This window comes from Bos javanicus, chromosome 21 (assembly GCF_032452875.1).
Source record: "Bos javanicus breed banteng chromosome 21, ARS-OSU_banteng_1.0, whole genome shotgun sequence".
NCBI lineage: Eukaryota > Metazoa > Chordata > Mammalia > Artiodactyla > Bovidae > Bos > Bos javanicus.
Genome location: NC_083888.1, coordinates 69,706,015 through 69,720,000, shown reverse-complemented (window position 1 = coordinate 69,720,000; position 13,986 = coordinate 69,706,015). Strand labels below are relative to the sequence as shown.

The window sequence follows — 13,986 nt, the reverse complement described above, 5'->3', positions numbered from 1 at the left end:
CATGAAATTATATATTACTTATAAAACAAGTGAAAAGCAATTATATATAGAAAATATCCTAAATAAAGCATATTAAACTCTTACAAAGATACCTCCAAATTAACATGTGCTTGCTGCTGCTGCTGCTGCTAAGTCTCTTCAGTCGTGTCCGACTCTGTGCAACCCCACAGACAGCAGCCCACCGGCTCCCCTGTCCCTGGGATTCTCCAGGCAAGAACACTGGAGTGGGTTGCCATTTCCTTCTCCAACATGTGCTAATGCAAATGTATTTATGAGTTATCTGATGACTACACTTAGCACAATTTTACATACACTGTGACTAACAGTAATAGTTCAGGGTTAGTATGTTTGCATATGTAGATAAAGGAGGCTTAGTCCTGAGAGTCCATTCATGGGGTAAACCATCACTGTGTTAGACTGGACATTTTAGTATATTTAAATGTTGCCTGTATACAGTCTATTTTAAACAGGGTTATTTATATGCCTGGACATTTATAACAGGAAGTGGCATACACGGAATTATGTACTGCAGGTTCACTGCCTCAAGTCTGCTTTGACGATTGCTTTGTTGATCACCTCTTTCACATCTTTGTTCCTCAAACTGTAGATCATGGGATTCAGCATGGGAATCACTGTGGGGTAAAACACAGCCACCATCTTCCCCTGCTCCATAGACTCTTCAGTGGGCCTCCTGAGATACATGAAGAGGAGAGCCCCATAAAACATGGTAACAGCTGTCAGGTGGGACCCACACGTGGAGAATGCCTTCCTCCTGCCATCGGCAGAGCGCATGTGCAGCATGGCTGCTATGATGAGGGTATAGGAAATGAGAACCACTGAGAGGGAATATGTGAAATTAATCCCAGCAATAACAATCATGGTGCATTCTTTAATGTGGACCCCTCCACAGGCAATCTTGATAAGAGCAGGGTCAGCACAATAGAAGTGGTTGATTTCAAAGTTTTCACAGAAGCACAGGCCATATGTCCACAGTGTGCAGATTAGGCTAACAGAGAATCCATAGATGTATGTCACAGAGAGGAGATGAGCACAGACAGTCCTGGACATTTTACTGCGATAAAGCAGAGGGTTGCAGATGGCCATGTAGCGATCAAAGGCCATCACAGCCAAGATATATACTTCCACGTGGACAAGGGCTGTAAAGAAGTAACACTGCACCAAACACCCCACATAGGAAATGGTTTTTGTTTGACAGTAAGTTTTCTAGCATCTTCAGAGTGACATTGGAGGAGAACCACACATCCACAAAAGACAAATGACTCAAGAAAAAGTACATGGAGCTCTGAAGCTGGAGGCTGATGCTGATCAAAATAATCATACCAATGTTCCCTATCAGAGTGATCATGTAAACTACTAGAAACACCACAAAAAAAGAGAACTTGAAGCTCCTGATGACTGGTCAACCTCAGAAGAACAAATTCTGTCACATCTGTGAAATTTGGCATTGCCTTCACTTAGACCCAGTCTGCATTGCCTATGGACAAATTAAAAGAAATGAATGGGTTTATTTTATTCTTGAAAATTTTGAGTCATGTTTATCAGTATTCTACTTCAAATAATATAAAAATCAATGTAGACTTTGCACAAAGTTTAATATAAGTATATAATCAAATTTATTTCCTTTAATAGGACTTATAGGTAATTATTACAATATTTATTAGTTTCTTAACTCTAAAACAGACAATTCATATACTACTAGTATTAGACACTTATTTTTGCTAAATTATTTCAATTATGCTAACATCATAGAGTGCTAACAGAAGTAAAGCCAGACTGAGAGTCATCAGAGAATGACCAAATCCATTTCAACAAATTGTCTTATAGGAAATGACTTGAGACTCATAAATGTAAATATTCAATAAGGTCAGACAACCACTTTGTGCTGAACAGGGAAGTAATAAGAGTGAATCATTGAAATTCCATTGAATACTATTTGTGTGTATGATGGTTGCCTCTCATTTTCTATACTAATACAAATGCACATGTAATATTAACTTACTCATTTCCCTATAACTTGGAAGATATCCTCTTTTTTAAATGTATTTATTTATTTTTGGCTGCACTTGGCTCCTCTTGGTTGGGTGTGTGGGCTTCTCACTGCAGTGGCTTCTCCTGTTGTAGAGCACTGACTCTAGGTGAGCAGGCTTAAATAGTTGTGGCTCACAGGTTCTAGAGCACAGGCTCAGTAGTAGTGGCTCTCGGGCTTAGTTGCTCCATGGCGTGTGGAAGCTTCCTCCAACCAGGATTCGAACTTATGTCCCCTACATTGGTAGGCATATTCTTATCCACTGAGCCACCAGGGAAGTCCAGAAGATATCTTCTTATATACGCAATTTTACGGGATGATTGTCTTAAACCTTGGTCTTACAGTCTAGTCATTGACATACTTTTCTACACTATGCCAACATATGATGTAAAAAGCTTTCAACTTATGAAAACCCTAGTCATGTTTTATTTTATTTAGCTATATATTTCACTTGCTTGATTACTGCTGCTTGCAGGATGAGGTAAGTGGTATTTAACAACACAGACTGTATCAGTTTAACAGTTATCTCAGAAAAGTAAACCGCAAGTGGATCAATCACCATATCAAAATTATATCAATAGATAAGTTCTATATACATATAAAATTCAGGTGCCATGCTTTTAAAATTATTGTCTTATTTCAGATTCTACTGCTTTTCAGCAACAATCCATTTTATGTATAATTATTTATTTTCAAATGCAATGTCATTGCAATTAAAATGTCCACAAGGAATGTCTTCTCTGTTTAATACACTTCCCCAGATAAGTCTTCTGAGAAGTAAACTGCTCTGAGTACTTAGGGATGTATCTGTAGGATTAACATCATCTCAGGAATTTAAGATCCCCATAATAATATTGTTTGAAGGGAATATTATAACATAAAATGGGCTGTAGTTCTAATTGCTTATAATAATTCCTTTACAAACATCAAAACCAATGTTATATCAAATATATTTGCTATATTACATTTATTATTTATTACATTATATCTAGAAGTAGTCTAAGTTTTATAATATGAAATTGAACAAGCTACACGGGATTTTGGTTTGCATCATAATTGATTCTTTTTAAAAAGAAGTGAATGAAAAATACAGAAATGAGACAATCTAGGGAATGGAACTACTGTGAGATGAAAATGGAGCATGCTGATAAACACAGAAATAAGAAGAGGCAGGATGCACACAGAGTGGTCAAAGATCTCTTTGAGGATGTGACTTTTCAGTTACAGGCAAGTAGCCAGTTATATAAAAATATTGAGGAAAAAGAAAATAAAAATACAAAAAGTTAGAAGAGGAACTATTTTAAAAACTGTATAAACTCTATGATTGTATCATGGCTCCCTCCAATTAGTAGCAACTCACAATTTGGAAGTTGATTAATCTCTGTAAACACTCTTCCTACCCCTGAAATTATTCGTATGGGAATTAAATACACCATAGAGAAAATGATTTGGGCATATAACATAGTCACTGATATTTCAGTTCTGGTCTGGGTTCACCTGTACCCTATATTTTCATGATCATAGATCCTCTGGCTTCTAAGTGTGGATAAACTGAACCAGATGAGAGTTACTGATTTTGACTGGGAGATAGAGCTAAGACCAAGAATTTTCATATATAAAAACTCTTACCTCTGCTTGGTGAACCCATAATTACCTAATTAACAGAGTTTGATTTGGATTATTGGTACAACTAATTATAAGAGAATGAGATCGTTAGATAGCATCACCAACTCAGACATGAGTCTGAGCAAACTCTAGGAGATAGTGAAGGACAGAGGAGCCTGGCATTCTGTAGTCCATGGAGTCTCAAATAGCTAAATATGACTTAGTGACTGAACAACAACAGCAACTAAATGTATATAAAAAATCATCAAGGCACCTAAGAAGCATAAAGTAATACTACTTCTCCAATTTCCCTTCCTGTGTGATATGTGGGTTTTCTTCCAATTTTCATAATCATTAGCTCTGTGATAGTAGAGTTTGTCTCATTCATTTTAGAACACTTCAAACTGAGTACATTAGTTGTTATATATTGTAGACATTCAGGGATATTCACACATGATTTTTAAGCATCCTGATCTCCAGATCAGCTTCATAGAATGCATTACTGTGTCCATAACTAATAAAATCTCTATTTAAAAAATTGTTCTAGTGGCAACAGTCTCAGTTTTAAGGTAAGATAATAGCTACCTTTTGTTGAATCCTTACACGATCTTTTATAAATAAAGGTCCCAGGAGAGAGGTTCTAATTAGCATATCTTTCTGAAAAACGAGAAAACTGAAGCACTGACAGACCTGAGGCTCTCCTTGGATCAGACATCTGCAAATTGGCCAGATGGAAATGCAAACCAATTAACTGAACTCTAGGGGTACACTCAATAACTTTATATCACTACTGCCTCTTGATAACTTTTTCTAATATTCTATTTCTCTACATTTAAAATGCAGTTTGATTGTCATCCAAAAAAGGGGGAAAGTTATCCTTTTGATAATTCATGCTTGATGAACCAGAAGAGCTTGACATGGCTATAGAGCTTGAAAAACAGAGTTCTTGGACCACCATTACCTGTGCCTCTCAAGGTCAGGTGATCCCATAGTCCTAGGGCCAGATGACCAAAGTAACTTCTCATAGAGAGCTACTTTATTAGATAACTGTTCATCATCTTTTAAAGCAATTAAGCATATAGAATGTATAATTTATAAATTTTAAAAAATCACTTTCATTAACTTTTCAGGAACTTTACACACACACACACACACACACACACACACACACACACACACGATACAGCAAAGGTATAATTATTTCTTCAATATAGTGAAAGACAGGGAAGCATGGCATGCTACAGTCCATGGGATGGCAAAGAGTAGGACACAACTTAGTGACTGAACTGGGAATAACAATCATTCCCAATGACACAATACTTTCAATTCCATTCAGATACATTTTAAAACACAATGTGAAAATCACTGGGTTTGTAGGGAAGACATAAAAGGCAAAACCTAAAGAGCAAAAATTCTTGTAAATCCCTATGGTAGCAAGATATTCTTATGAATTTTTATATCAACTATTAATATAAATAGTAATATTTCCCAAGTATATAATTCCAGACAATAAAACACTGTGATAACAAATAGGTCCACAAGTAAGGTCTTAGTCTCTTCTTCAAAAAGGGGCTAAAAATTAAAGATGTGACTGCATTAATCTCTATTGCAAAGAGTATAAAATTTGCAGACCTGCCTTCAGCAGCAACAAGAAAACGATGATAATTCCTCACTATTTATAATAGAATCTTGAGCACTGCACACATTGAGAGCATCTCCCCAAAGAACTATCCAGATAATGATGAAACACATTATAATTAAAATTATAGAAACATCTCAGGAGTAAGGGAAGTTAAGGAGGTTTAATCAGAAGAATGTCTTCTGATAACATTATGTGACCAGTATCCTTAGTATCATGGGTATAATCTCTCCCATCTTTACATGGTATAATATCTGCCTCAGGAAAGCACCTTGCACCTCAGGAAAACATTCTTGGTTTGCATTATACAATGTTGCTCAGTCACTTTGTTTTCTGTTGTGCTTTTAGTTCTAATAAGCATTATCTTTCAGGCCAAACACAGCAATGCACACCCTATGCATCTCATGGCTGTTGAAGAGATCCCAGGTGCCTCAAAAGTACAGATCACATAGAAACATCTAGGGAGAATGAGTACAAGTAGAGGTCATTAGTGGAGAAGTTGATTGTAGTAGAACAATTTATCAGTGAACTCTTTTCAGGCTCTTTTTGGAGTCAGTAGAGCATCAACTTCGATGTCAGTTAGTTCAGAAATAAAATCTTAACTCTGCACCATAATTAACTGCCTGTCTTTGGAAAAGTAAGGATTCTCAGTTTCAAAGTTCATCTGTAGAAAAAGGAAACTGCTGTCTCACAGTGAGGTATGGGGATCGCAGACAACATTGGGAAATTCCTAGCACAATGCCTGTCTCTAATGAAGCAGTCAAAAAATTGAAATGAGCTGTGAATTTTCACCTATTAACAGTTCACAAGATCTTGCCACCTATTTGTGATCATGATCACTATTATCTCTGTGCTGAAGGGTAAAATAAAAAAAAAATTTTTTTTAACTATGTAAAATAAATCTGAGGTTCAGTTTCTTCACAAAATATGGATACTAGGGGCTTCTCTGATGGCTCAGACTGAAAAGAATCTGCCTGTAATGCAGGAGACCCAGATTTGATCCCTGAGTCCTGAAGATCCTCTGGAAAAAGGAATGGCTATCCACTCCAGTATTCTTGGTGCTTCTCTGGTAGCTCAGACATTAAAGATAGCTAGCAGATTAAATAATCTGAATGGAAACCAAGATTGTTCATAAACTCCCATTTGTACTACCTCAATTTTGCTAGAAAATCATGGACAGAATAATACTCAGGCCAAGTTTTCCTCTTCAGTGCCCAAGGATCCCAGACTCCTCCTTAGTTCCTTCTCACCTTTTATGGAGAAGCTACATAAGGCAAATTCATTGGCACCAGATTATTATAACTTAACGTGCACTCCCTCGAGAAAAAGGGAATTTAAAACAAGAAAGCATTGTGTGTGTGAGTGTATCTGTATGTATGTGTGTGTGTTAAAGAGGGAGAGAGCAAGGAAGATAGTCAAGGTTAAATACATTTTATACTAGAGAATCTTAACTATAAAAAAATTGATATATATATATATATAAATGTATGAATGAGATCCATTTTTTAAAGTGCTTTACAGAACTATCCTGAATTTCCTGCAAATAGCAAAATTGCTTTAAATTCTCCAAAAGAATCAAGATTTGGGGAGATTATGAGCCAGAAGTGATCTTGGAGGTCAGATACTTCATCCTAAAAATTAACTGGATGAATGACACAAAATGAGTGGTTCAAGGTCACCCACAAATTGTTTTGAAAATTGGAAACTAAAACCAGGAACATAACTTAACCAAAAACCTTGACATCATCATTCTTCATGCAACACTGAAACAAATCTCAAAAGAGTAAAGAAAGTGGTTCACTGGAAAAAAAAGAGAGAGAGAGAGATGACAAATATTATCCAAATCCATTTGCCAAATTCACTTGCTAAATTCAGACTTAAATTGGAGAAAGTAGGGACAACCACTAGACCATTCAGCTATGACCTAAGTCAAATCCCTTACAATCATACAGGGGAAGTGACAAATAGATTCAAGGGATTAGATCTGCTAGACAGAGTGCCTAAAGAAGTATGCACAGAGGTTCATGACATTGTACAGAAGCAGGGATCAAGATGATACCCAAGAAAAAGAAGTGGAAAAACACAAAATGGTTGTTTGAGACGGCCTCACAAATAGCTGAAAAAAGAAGAGAAGTGAAAATCAAAGGAGAAAAGGAAAGATCAGTTCAGTTCAGTTCAGTTCAGTCACTCAGTCGTGTCCGACTCTTTGTGACCCCATGAATCGCAGCACGCCAGGCCTCCCTGTCCATCACCAACTCCTGGAATTCACTCAGACTCATGTCCATTGAGTCAGTGATGCCATCCAGCCATCTCATCCTCTGTCGTCCCCTTCTCCTCCTGCCCCCAATCCCTCCCAGCCTCAGAGTCTTTTCCAATGAGTCAACTCTTCGCATGAGGTGGCCAAAGTACTGGAGTTTCAGCTTTAGCACCATTCCTTCCAAAGAAAACCCAGGGCTGATCTCCTTCAGAATGGACTGGTTGGATCTCCTTGCAGTCCAAGGGACTCTCAAGAGTCTTCTCCAACACCACAGTTCAAAAGCATCAATTCTTTGGCACTCAGCTTTCTTCACAGTCCAACTCTCATATCCATACATGACCACAGGAGAAACCATAGCCTTGACTAGACGGACCTTTGTTGGCAAAGTAATGTCTCTGCTTTTGAATATGCTATCTAGGTTTGTCATAACTTTTCTTCCAAGGAGTAAGCATCTTTTAATTTCACTTCACCATCTGCAGTGATTTTGGAGCCCCCAAAAATAAAGTCTGACACTGTTTCCACTGTTTCCCCATCTATTTGCCAAGAAGTGATGGGACCAGATGCCATGATCTTCGTTTTCTGAATGTTGAGTTTTAAGCCAACTTTTTCACTCTCTTCTTTCACCTTCATTAAGAGGCTTTTTAGTTCCTCTTCACTTTCTGCCATAAGAGTGGTGTCATCTGCATATCTGAGGTTATCAATATTTCTCCCGGCAATCTAGATTCCAGCTTCTGTTTCTTCCAGCCCAGCATTTCTCACAATGTTCTCTGCACATAAGTTATAAGCAGGGTGATAATATACCGCCTTGACGTACTCCTTTTCCTATTTGGAACCAGTCTGTCATTGCATGTCCAGTTCTAACTGTTGCTTCCTGACCTGCATACAAATTTCTCAAGAGGCAGGTCAGGTGGTCTGGCATTCCCATCTCTTTCAGAATTTTCCACAGTTGATTGTGATCCACACAGTCAAAGGCTTTTGCATAGTCAACAAAGCAGAAATAGATGTTTTTCTGGCACTCTCCTGCTTTTTTGATGATTCAGCAGATGTTGGCAATTTGATCTCTGGTTCTCCTGCCTTTTCTAAAACCAGCTTGAACATCTGGAAGTTCACAGTTCATGTATTGCTGAAGCCTGGCTTGGAGAATTTTGAGCATTACTTTACTAGCATGTGAGATGAGTGCAATTGTGTGGTAGTTTGAGCATTCTTTGGCATTGCCTTTCTTTGGGATTGGAATGAAAACTAACCTTTTCCAGTCTTGTAGCCACTGCTGAGTTTTCCACATTTGCTGGCATATTGAGTGCAGCACTTTCACAGCATCATCTTTCAGGATTTGAAATAGCTCAACTTGAATTCCATCACCTCCACTAGCTTTGTTCGTAGTGATGCTTTCTAAGGCCCACTTGACTTCACATTTCAGGATATCTAGCTCTAGGTGAGTGATCACACCATCGTGATTATCTGGATCATGAAGATCTTTTTTGTACAGTTCTTCTGTGTGTTCTTGCCACCTCTTCTTAATATCTTCTGCTTCTGTTAGGTCGATACCATTTCTGTCCTTTATCGAGCCCATCTTTGCATGACATGTTCCCTTGGTATCTCTAATTTTCTTGAAGAAATCTCTAGTCTTTCCCATTCTGTTGTTTTCCTCTATTTCTTTGCATGGATGGCTGAGGAAGGCTTTCTTATCTCTTCTTGCTATTCTTTGGAACTCTGCATTCAGATGCTTATATCTTTCCTTTTCTCCTTTGCTTTTCACTTCTCTTCTTTTCACAGCTATTTGTAAGGCCTCCCCAGACAGCCATTTTGCTTTTTTGCATTTCTTTTCCATGGGGATGGTCTTGATCCTTGTTTCCTATACAATGTCACAAACTACAGTCCATAGTTCATCAGGCACTCTATCTATCAGATCTAGGCCCTTAAATCTATTTCTCACTTCCACTGTATAATCATAAGGGATTTGATTTAGGTCATACCTGAATGGTCTAGTGGTTTTCCCTACTTTCTTCAGTTTCAGTCTGAATTTGGTGATAAGGAGTTCATGATCTGAGCCACAGTCAGCTCCTGGTCTTGTTTTTGCTGACTGTATAGGGCTTCTCCATCTTTGGCTGCAAAAAATATAATCAATCTGATTTCGGTGTTGACCATCTGGTGATGTCCATGTGTAGAGTCTTCTCTTGTGTTGTTGGAAGAGGGTGTTTGCTATGACCAGTGCATTTTCTTGGCAAAACTCTATTAGTCTTTGCCCTGCTTCATTCTGTATTCCAAGGCCAAATTTGCCTGTTACTCCAGGTGTTTCTTGACGTCCTACTTTTGTATTCCAGTCCCCTATAATGAAAAGGACATCTTTTTTGGGTGTTAGTTCTAAAAGGTCTTGTAGGTCTTCACAGAACCATTCAGCTTCAGCTTCTTCAGCATTACTGGTTGGGGAGGGCCTAGAGGAGCTATTCCACGTTCAATGTCAGAAGGGGTGGCGACGAGGAGATACCCCTTGTCCAAGGTAAGGAGCAGCTGCTGCACTTTGCTGGAGCAGCCGTGAAGAGATACCCTGCATCCAAGGTAAGAGAAACCCAAGTAAGATGTTAGGTGTTGCAAAAGGGCATCAGAGGGCAGACACACTGAAACCATAATCACAGAAACTAGTCAATCTAATCACACTAGGACCACAGCCTTGTCTAAATCAATGAATCTAAGCCATGCGCTGTGGGGCCACCCAAGACGGGCGGGTCATGGTAGAGAGGTCTGACACAATGTGGTCCACTGGAGAAAGGAATAGCAAACCACTTCAGTATTCTTGCCTTGAGAACCCCATGAACAGTATGAAAAGGCAAAATGATAGGATACTGAAAGAGGAACTCCCCAGGTCAGTAGGGGCCCAATATGCTACTGGAGATCAGTGGAGAAATAACTCCAGAAAGAATAAGTCTCCTGGGCATAATAGGAGTGTTTCAATTCAAACCCCTCTGATGACTTTCTAGCTTGCCGGACAGGTTTGTTCAGATTCACAGCCTGCCAACCACAAGAGGCACGGGAAGCTTAAGATATTCTAACAATGCAGAGCTTCTCAGAGAGTTAAAATTGTTAAATAGAACTAGTAGAGGATTTCTTTGTTGAGCTAATGCTTGCTGCCAAGTTTCCATATCCCTTACCTACTGTGTCCCTGGGAGTGTATTGGTTAATATAGTTGCTGTATAGAAATGTAAGTAGTAGCTTTAATGTTTGTAACCTTGGACCCTTGAGTTAATTCTTTTTTGTTATAGTCCACCACACTTTTGCCCTATACGAATGCAACTGTATCTAATGCTTTCAGAGGGTGGCACCTGACTTTAGAATAATCACCTTTAGAGAAAAATAAGTTTTCTGAAGAAAGGGTCATAAAATGTTAACAGGCCTCCTGGCCAAAAGATGACGTAAATCACCTAAAGCTTTTGCATATGATAAGTTTGTAGAAAAAAAGCCTGGCTTCAATAAGGATCAAGGACTGCTGACCTTGAATGACTCTACCCCTTCCCCCATTATCCTCTATGCACAACTTAAGGTATAAAAACTACTTTGGAAAATAAAGTGCGGGCCTTGCTCACCGAAGCTCTTTCTCTTTCCTTTTCTTTTTCAGGCTGATTTCCCTGGAGCACAGGGGCTCTCTGCGTTCACTTTCCTGCCTGGGCTTCTAAGACCCACTCAAGAAGGTGCCTAAGGTGGGGCACCTTCTGCAATTCGAGAGGGTGCCTGCGGCCTACGTGAACAGAGCAAGTCCCGTGCTGGGGCTTTATTGGCTTTCTGCGTAAACCAAGGAATATCAGCCTCTTTTCTGTCCTCTATTTTCTTAACTGCAAAATTCTTTCCTTATCTCTTTATCTATTCTTTTGCCAACGCTGTCTTCCCGAAGGAATCCCTGGATCCAACTGGGGCTGGTCCCCAGTAAACGTCAACATTCTAGGAATCAGTGAACTACAATGGACTGGAATGGGTGAATTTAACTCAGATGATCATTATGTCTACTACTGTGGGCAGGAATCCCTCAGAAGAAATGGAGTAGCCATCAAGGTCAACAAAAGAGTTCAAAATACAGTACTTGGATGCAATCTCAAAAACTACAGAATGATCTCTGTTTCCAAGGCAAACCATTCAAAGGAAAGATATACCCATTCAAATGCAGAGTTCCAAACAATAGCAAGGAGAGATAAGAAAACCTTCCTCAGCGATCAGAAAAAAAGCCTTCCTTGGCAAAGAAATAGAGGAAAAAACAGAATGGGAAAGACTAGCTATCACTTCAAGAAAGTTAGAGATACCAAGAAAATATTTCATGCAAAGAGGAGCATGATAAAGGACAGAAGTGGTATGGACCTAACAGAAGCAGAAGATATTGAAAAAAGGTGGCAAGAATACACAGAAGAGCTGTACAAAAAATATCTTCATGACCCAGATAAACACGATGGTGTGATCACTCACCTAGAACCAGACATCCTGGAAGGCGAAGTCAAGTGGGCCTTAGGAAGCATCACTGTGAACAAAGCTAGTGGAGGTGATGGAATTCCAGTTGAGCTATTCCAAATCTTAAAAGATGACGCTGTGAAAGTGCTGCACTTAGCATGCCAGCAAATTTGGAAAACTCATCAGTGGCCACGGGACTGGAAAATGTCAGCTTTCATTCCAATCACAAAGAAAGGCAATGCCTAAGAATGCTCAAACTACTGCACAATTGCACTCATCTCATTCACGAGTTAAGTAATGCTCAAAATTCTCCAAGCCAGGCTTCAGCAATACATGAACTTCCATATGTTCAAGTCGGTTTTAGAAAAGGCAGAGGAACCAGAGATCAAATTGCCAACATCTGTTGGAAAAACATTGAAAAAACAAGAAAGTTCCAGAAAAAAAATCTATTTCTGCTTTAATGACTATGCCAAAGCCTTTCACTGTGTGGATCACAATAAACTGTGGGAAAATTCTGAAAGAGACGGGAATACCAGACCACTTAACCTGCCTCTTGAGAAATCTATATGTAGGTCAGAAAGCAACAGTTAGAACAACAGTCTGGTTCCAAATCGGGAAAGGAGTTTGTCAAAGCTATCTTGTCACCATGCTTATTTAACTGATATGCAGAGTACATCATGAGAAACACTGGGCTGGATGAAGCACAAGCTGGAATCAAGATTTCTGGGAGGAATATCAACATCCTCAGATATGCAAATGATACCACCCTTATGGCAGAAAGTGAAGAAGAACTAAAGAGCCTCTTGATGAAAGTGAAAGAGAAGAGTGAGAAGGTTGGCTTAAAGCTCAACATTCAGAAAACTAAGGTTATGTCATCTAGTTCCATCACTTCATAGCAACAAGATGGGGAAACAGTGGAAACAGTGATAGACTTTATTTTTGGAGCTCCAGAATAACTGCAGATGGTGACTGCAGCCATGAATTTAAAAGACACTTACCCTTTGGAAGGAAAGTTATTACCAATCTAGACAGCATATTAAAAAGCAGACGTTTCTTTTCTAGCAAAGGTCCATCTAGTCAAGGCTATCATTTTTCCAGTAGTTATGTATGGATGTGAGAGTTGGACTATAAAGAAAGCTGAGTGCTGAAGAATTGTTGCTTTTTAACTGTGGTGTTGGAGAAGAATCTTGAGAGTCCCTGGGACAGAAAGGAGATCCAACCAGTCCATCTTAAAGGAAATCAATCCTGAATATTCATTGGAAGGGCTAATGTTGAAGCTGAAACTCCAATACTTTGGCCACCTAATGCAAAGAACTGACTCATTTGAAAAGACCCTGACTCTGGGAAAGATTGAAGGTGGGAGGAGAAGGGGACGACAGAGGATGAGATGGTTGAATGGCATCACCAACTCAGTGGACATGAGTTTGAGTAAACTCCAGGAGTTGGTGATGAACACGGAGGCCTGACGTGCTGCAGTCCATGGGTTGCAAAGTGTCGGCCATGACTAAGTGACTGAACTGAACTGAGTAGAATTTACTGATAAAAACATGGGCTATGGCATGAACTTGTTGAATTCCCATTCTGGCTTTAACAATTTTGATCCATGAACTCTGGACAATGTTTCTTAATATTTCTGGGCTTCATCTTTTTTTTTTTTTTTTTTGTCAAAATGTATTCCTTATATGGGTAGGTTTATTTTGAGGATTATGCAACATAAAGTATGCACTATGGAACATACTGTTCTCCATTCATGTCTGTGTGTATTTGTGTGCATGCTCAGTCGTTTCTGACACTTTGTACATCCATGGACTGGGTAGTCATCAATAAATGGTAGCTATGAGTCATTAGGAGAAGGCAATGGCACCCCACTCCAGTACTCTTGCCTGGAAAATCCCATGGGCAGAGGAGCCTGGTAGGCTGTAGTCCACGGGGTCGCTAAGAGTCAGACACAACTGAGGGACTTCACTTTCACTTTTCACTTTCCTGCATTGGAGAAGGAAATGGCAACCC

At 39.1% G+C, this 13,986-nt stretch overlaps 1 pseudogene; it reads right to left on the bottom strand.

Moving 5' to 3' along the window:
• Positions 1-410: 410 nt before the first annotated feature.
• Positions 411-13,986, bottom strand: part of LOC133234001 (olfactory receptor 5M9-like) — a 29,668-nt pseudogene continuing 16,092 nt past the window's right edge.